This window comes from Triticum aestivum, chromosome 2A (assembly GCF_018294505.1).
Source record: "Triticum aestivum cultivar Chinese Spring chromosome 2A, IWGSC CS RefSeq v2.1, whole genome shotgun sequence".
Classification (NCBI taxonomy): domain Eukaryota; kingdom Viridiplantae; phylum Streptophyta; class Magnoliopsida; order Poales; family Poaceae; genus Triticum; species Triticum aestivum.
The window spans coordinates 403,577,821-403,584,301 of NC_057797.1; positions in this window are offsets into that span (position 1 = coordinate 403,577,821).

Consider the following 6,481-nt stretch of genomic DNA (forward strand, 5'->3'; position numbering starts at 1 on the left):
GCGGATCTTCCACGGCTCCTGTTCATTCCGTCCGAGGCCTCGCCGTCGTCCTCCACCTTGCAGCCTTGGTTCGCTCGCCGTGCACAGTGCGCCACCCTCTTGCGTTGTCAACGTCGTCAACAACCAAGAGGAACAAGGCGATGACTGTATGAGGAGAGGATGACAGTAGGGACCCACCAGCGTCATGGCAGTACGCAAGCAAGTGCCTCTGTCGGTGTCAAAACCGGCAGATCTCGGGTAGGGGGTCCCGAACTGTGCGTCTAGGCGGATGGTAACAGGAGACAAGGGACACGATGTTTTTACCCAGGTTTGGGCCCTCTCGGTGGAGGTAAAACCCTACTCCTGCTTGATTAATATTGATGATATGGGTAGTACAAGAGTAGATCTACCACAAGATCAATGATGCTAAACCCTAGAAGCTAGCCTATGGTATGATTGTTGTTCGTCCTACGGACTAAACCCCTCTGGTTTATATAGACACCGGAGAGGGTTAGGGTTACACGGAGTCGGTTGCAATGGTAGGAGATCTACATATCCGTATCGCCAAGCTTGCCTTCCACGCCAAGGAAAGTCCCATCCGGACACGGGACGAAGTCTTCAATCTCGTATCTTCATAGTCTTGGAGTCCGGCCAAAGATGATAGTTCGAATACCCAGACACCCCCTAGTCCAGGACTCCCTCAGTAGCCCCTGAACCAGGCTTCAATGACGATGAGTCCGGCGCGCATATTGTCTTCGGCATTGCAAGGTGGGTTCCTCCTCCGAACACTTCATAGAAGACTTTGAACACAAGGATAGTGTCCGGCTCTGCAAAATAAGTTCCACATACCACCGTAGAGAGAATAATATTTACACAAGTTCAATCTGCTGACGTATTCCGTGGCGTGACATCACACGACGGCCAGGCCTTTATTCGAATCGTTTTTACTGTTCCACCTCAGCGCGTTTAGCGAAACGGTTTCCTTGGCACGTCTTGTCAAAGCAGAGATCGTGTCCCCTTATTCCCGGATTCTCATCAATACGGGCATGGCAAACCCAACCGCGCCATTGATTACGGCGCTTGGGAGATAAACGAGTTTTACCAGGCTGGTGGGGACGCATAGTTTCGTCCGTCCATATATAAGGGGATAAGGATCCACCTTTTTACCTATGCCTTCTTCCTCCTTTGCTTATCCATTTCCGTGTACTCGAGCTCCAGCGCCCAAGTCCGCACATCTCGCCTCAACCTTCCCCAGCCATGTCCGGAGCGGGAGGCAAGTGGATGGCCTCCTCCGTCACGGAGGGGCACATCAAGAGGCTGCGAAAGGCCGGATACTTGTCCAGCGACATTGCGCATCGGCTCCCCGACGAGGGGAAGCTCATTCCCACCCCCGGGCCTATGAGAGGGTGGTGTTCCTCACCCACTTCCTCCGCGGACTAGGTTTTCCACTTCATCCATTTGTCCGGGGGCTCATGTTCTACTATGGCCTGGATTTCCATGATCTGGCCCCGAATTTCATCCTCAACATCTCGGTGTTCATCGTCGTGTGCGAGGCCTTCCTCTGCATCCAGCCCCACTTCGGCTTATGGCTAAAGACCTTCAATGTCAAGCCGAAGGTAGTGGGCGGCCGCCAAGCGGAGTGCGGAGGTGCCATGGTGGGCAAGATGCCCAATGTCCTATGGCTCGAGGGCTCCTTTGTGGAGACCATAAAGGGGTGGCAATTGGGGTGGTTCTACATCATCGAGCCGCGTGACCCTAAATGGGCAGCGGCCCCTGAATTCATCTCTGGCATCCCCACACGGCTCACCTCCTGGAAAGAGAAGGGCCTATCATGGGGTGATTCGGAGGAGCTGACCGGACTCCAATCCTGCGTCCAAACCTTGGTGAACAAGAAGCTCAAGCTTGTCAACATAGTCCCGGTCATGCTCATCCGCCGGATCCTCCCGTGCCAACAACGGGCTTTTAATTTGTGGGAGTTTGATCCGGCACAACACCGAACCTTGAGCAGGATCTTCGATGCTACGTACGAAGATGCCTGGAAGGTGCTGTTCAAGGGCACCGAGGCTCCCGCATCTGCTACCGAAGATCGCGGATTCAGCTCGCAACGTCAAGCGGCGAGGTAAGCTATTTTACCCTTTACAGGACGCTTATTTTCCATAGTTTGACTCTATGCGGGATCTAAACTCCCTTTACCTTTGACAGACCTGGCAAAAGACGTCTGGGCAGGTTAACTGTCTGCCCCCCTTGCCAGAAGACCCAGCGGACGCCCAATTAACGGGGTTGCTGGCTCCGGCGCCTTATGTGGTGCCGGGGAAGAAGGCCAAGAAGAAGGCCACGAGAACCCGAAAGAGCTCCCGGCGTCAGGTGTTATCGGACTCATCGTCCGATGACTCCGAGGCGAACTCCTCCCGCGAAGACAAGGAGGAGAAAAAAGAGGCCTCTACCCCCGCTAGAAAAGGAAGGCCTGCTCAACGGGGGAGGCCGAAGGGTCCAAGAAGGGAAGGACCATCCCCCCGGACTACTCCACCAACGCCGACGATGATGAAGAGGAGTGGCCACCCAGGACTAAGCCCCTGGCGACTTCGTAAGTGTCCGTATACCAGAATAACTCATGGTGCTTGATTTGTTGCATAGAATCTCTTAACGCCAAATATAACCCTGCAGCCCGCCCAAGGACGGGCTCGATACTTCAACGAGCGGCTCCCTGGCGCCATCGGACGTGGATAGCACTTCGCATCCGACCGTCTCCTCTCCTCGCGCTGCGGATGACGCCGAGGTGGGGTCCCAAAAGGGGCCCAACCAGGAGGAGGAGGTTCCGGAGGTGCCGCAGGGCAACCTCCTGGACTTTGGGCACGAGGGGGATCAACCCCCAAAGGGTTCTGCGTTCGGCCCTGGGCCAGACTCCGCACCGGAACCTTTAGTGGTTCCGGAGTCCAGCGGGCAGCCCCTTCGTAAGAAGGGCGAGACTGCGACGCCGGTGACCTCCATCCAGCCGGAGGCGCCGGATAATTTGCTGGAGGCGCTTAATGGCGCTTCCATCGACGAGGAGCATCGCACTGTTATGAGTGCGGTGATCCAAAAAGTTCAGTCCGCCAAGAGCGTGCAGACTGAAGCCTTGTTGGAAATATGCCCTAGAGGCAATAATAAATTAGTTATTATTACTATATTTCCTTGTTCATGATAATCGTTTATTATCCATGCTATAATTGTATTGATAGGAAACTCAGATACATGTGTGGATACATAGACAACACCATGTCCCTAGTAACCCTCTAATTGACTAGCGCGTTGATCAATAGATGGTTACGGTTTCCTGACCATGGACATTGGATGTCGTTGATAACGGGATCACATCATTAGGAGAATGATGTGATGGACAAGACCCCATCCTAAGCCTAGCACGGAGATCGTGTAGTTCGTATGCTAAAGCTTTTCTAATGTCAAGTATCTTTTCCTTAGACCATGAGATTGTGCAACTCCTGGATACCGTAGGAATGCTTTGGGTGTACCAAACGACACAACGTAACTGGGTGGCTATAAAGGTGCACTACAGGTATCTCCGAAAGTGTCTGTTGGGTTGGCACGAATCGAGACTGGGATTTGTCACTTCGTGTAAACGGAGAGGTATCTCTGGGCCCACTCGGTAGGACATCATCATAATGTGCACAATGTGGCCAAGGGGTTGATCACGGGATGATGTGTTACGGAACGAGTAAAGAGACTTGCCGGTAACGAGATTGAACAAGGTATCGATATACCGACGATCGAATCTCGGGCAAGTACAATACCGTTAGACAAAGGGAATTGTATACGGGATCGATTGAGTCCTTGACATCGTGGTTCATCCGATGAGATCATCATGGAACATGTGGGAGCCAACATGGGTATCCAGATCCCGCTGTTGGTTATTGACCGGAGAACGTCTCGGTCATGTCTGCATGGTTCCCGAACCCGTAGGGTCTACACACTTAAGGTTCGATGACGCTAGGGTTATAAAGGAAGTTTGTATGTGGTTACCGAATGTTGTTTGGAGTCCCGGATGAGATCCCGGACGTCACGAGGAGTTCCGGAATGGTCCGAAGGTAAAGATTTATATATGGGAAGTCCTGTTTCTGCCACCGGAAAATGTTCGGGATTTTTCAGTATTGTACCGGGAAGGTTCTAGAAGGTTCCGAAGTGGGGCCCACCTGCATGGGGGACACACATGAACGTGGGTAGTAGGGTCAAGGCCCCACACCCCTGGTCAAGGTGCACCAAGATCCCCCCTTAGAAGGAATAAGATCAGATCCCGAAGGGATAAGATCAAGATCCCTAAAAAAGGGGGATAACAATCGGTGGGGAAGGAAATGATGGGGTTTCTTTCCTCCCACCTTTGCCAACGCCCCAATGGACTTGGAGGGCAAGAAACCAGCCCCCTCCACCCCTATATATAGTGGGGAGAGGCATGGGAGCTACACCCTTCCCCTGGCGCAGCCCTCCGCCTCTACCAAGTACTCCTCCTCTCTCGCGGTGCTTGGCGAAGCCCTGCAGGATTGCCACGCTCCTCCACCACCACCACGCCGTTGTGCTGCTGCTGGATGGAGTCTTCCTCAACCTCTCCCTCTCTCCTTGCTGGATCAAGGTATGGGAGATGCCACCGGGCTGTACGTGTGTTGAACGCGGAGGTGCCGTCCGTTCGGCTCTAGGATCTCCGGTGATTTGGATCACGACGAGTACGACTCCTTCAACCCCGTTCTCTTGAATGCTTCCGCTTAGTGATCCACAAGGGTATGTAGATGCACTCTCCTTCCCCTCGTTGCTGGTTTCTCCATAGATAGATCTTGGTGACACGTAGGAAAATTTTGAATTTCTGCTACGTTCCCCAACAGTGGTATTAGAGCTAGGTCTATTGCGTAGATTCTTTGCACGAGTAGAACACAAAGTAGTTGTGGGCGTTGATTTTGTTCAATATGCTTACCGTTACTAGTCCAATCTTGTTTCGACGGTATTGTGGGATGAAGCGGCCCAGACCGACCTTACACGTACTCTTACGTGAGACAGGTTCCACCGATTGACATGTACTTGGTGCATAAGGTGGCTAGCGGGTGCCAGTCTTTCCCACTTTAGTCAGAACGGATTTGATGAAAAGGGTCCTTATGAAGGGTAGATAGCAATTGGCATATCACGTTGTGGTTTTGCGTAGGTAAGAAACGTTCTTGCTAGAAACCCATAGCAGCCACGTAAAACATGCAACAACAATTAGAGGACGTCTAACTTGTTTTTGCAGGGTATGCTATGTGATGTGATATGGCCAAGAAGAATGTGATGAATGATATGTGATGTATGAGATTGATCATGTTCTTGTAATAGGAATCACGACTTGCATGTCGATGAGTATGACAACCGGCAGGAGCCATAGGAGTTGTCTTTATTTATTGTATGACCTGCGTGTCATTGAACAATGCCATGTAATTACTTTACTTTATTGCTAACTGGTAGCCATAGTAGTAGAAGTAATAAGTTGGTGAGACAACTTCATGGAGACATGATGATGGAGATCATGGTGTCATGCCGGTGACGATGATGATCATGGAGCCCCGAAGATGGAGATCAAAAGGAGCAAAATGATATTGGCCATATCATGTCACTATTTGATTGCATGTGATGTTTATCATGTTTATGCATCTTGATTACTTAGAACGACGGTAGTAAATAAGATGATCCCTTACAACAATTTCAAGAAGTATTCTCCCCTAACTGTGCACCGTTGCTAAAGTTTGTCGTTTCGAAGCACCACGTGATGATCGGGTGTGATAGATCCTTACATTCACATACAACGGGTGTAAGACAGTTTTACACATGCAAAACACTTAGGGTTAACTTGACGAGCCTAGCATGTACAGACATGGCCTCGGAACACAGAGACCGAAAGGTCGAGCATGAGTCATATGGAGGATACGATCAACATGAAGATGTTCACCGATGATGACTAGTCCGTCTCACGTGATGATCGGACACGGCCTAGTTGACTCGGATCATGTAATCACTTAGATGACTAGAGGGATGTCTATCTGAGTGGGAGTTCATAAGATGAACTTAATTATCCTGAACATAGTCAAAAGATCTTTGCAAATTATGTCGTAAGCTCACATTTTAGTTCCACTGTTTAGATATGTTCCTAGAGAAAATATAGTTGAAAGTTGACAGTAGCGATTATGCGGACAGTAGAAAGCTTATGTCCTTAATGCACCACTCAGTGTGCTGAACCCCAAACGTTGTCTGTGGATGTTGCGAACATTGTACATACACGTTTTGATAACTACGTGATAGTTCAGTTAAACGGTTTAGAGTTGAGGCACCAAAGACGTTTTCGAAACATCGCAGAACATATGAGATGTTTCGAGGGCTGAAATTGAGATTTCCGGCTCATGCCCACGTCAAGAGGTATGAGACCTCTGACGATTTTCTTAGCCTGCAAACTAAGGGAGAAAAGCTCAATCGTTGAGCTTGTGCTCAGATTGTC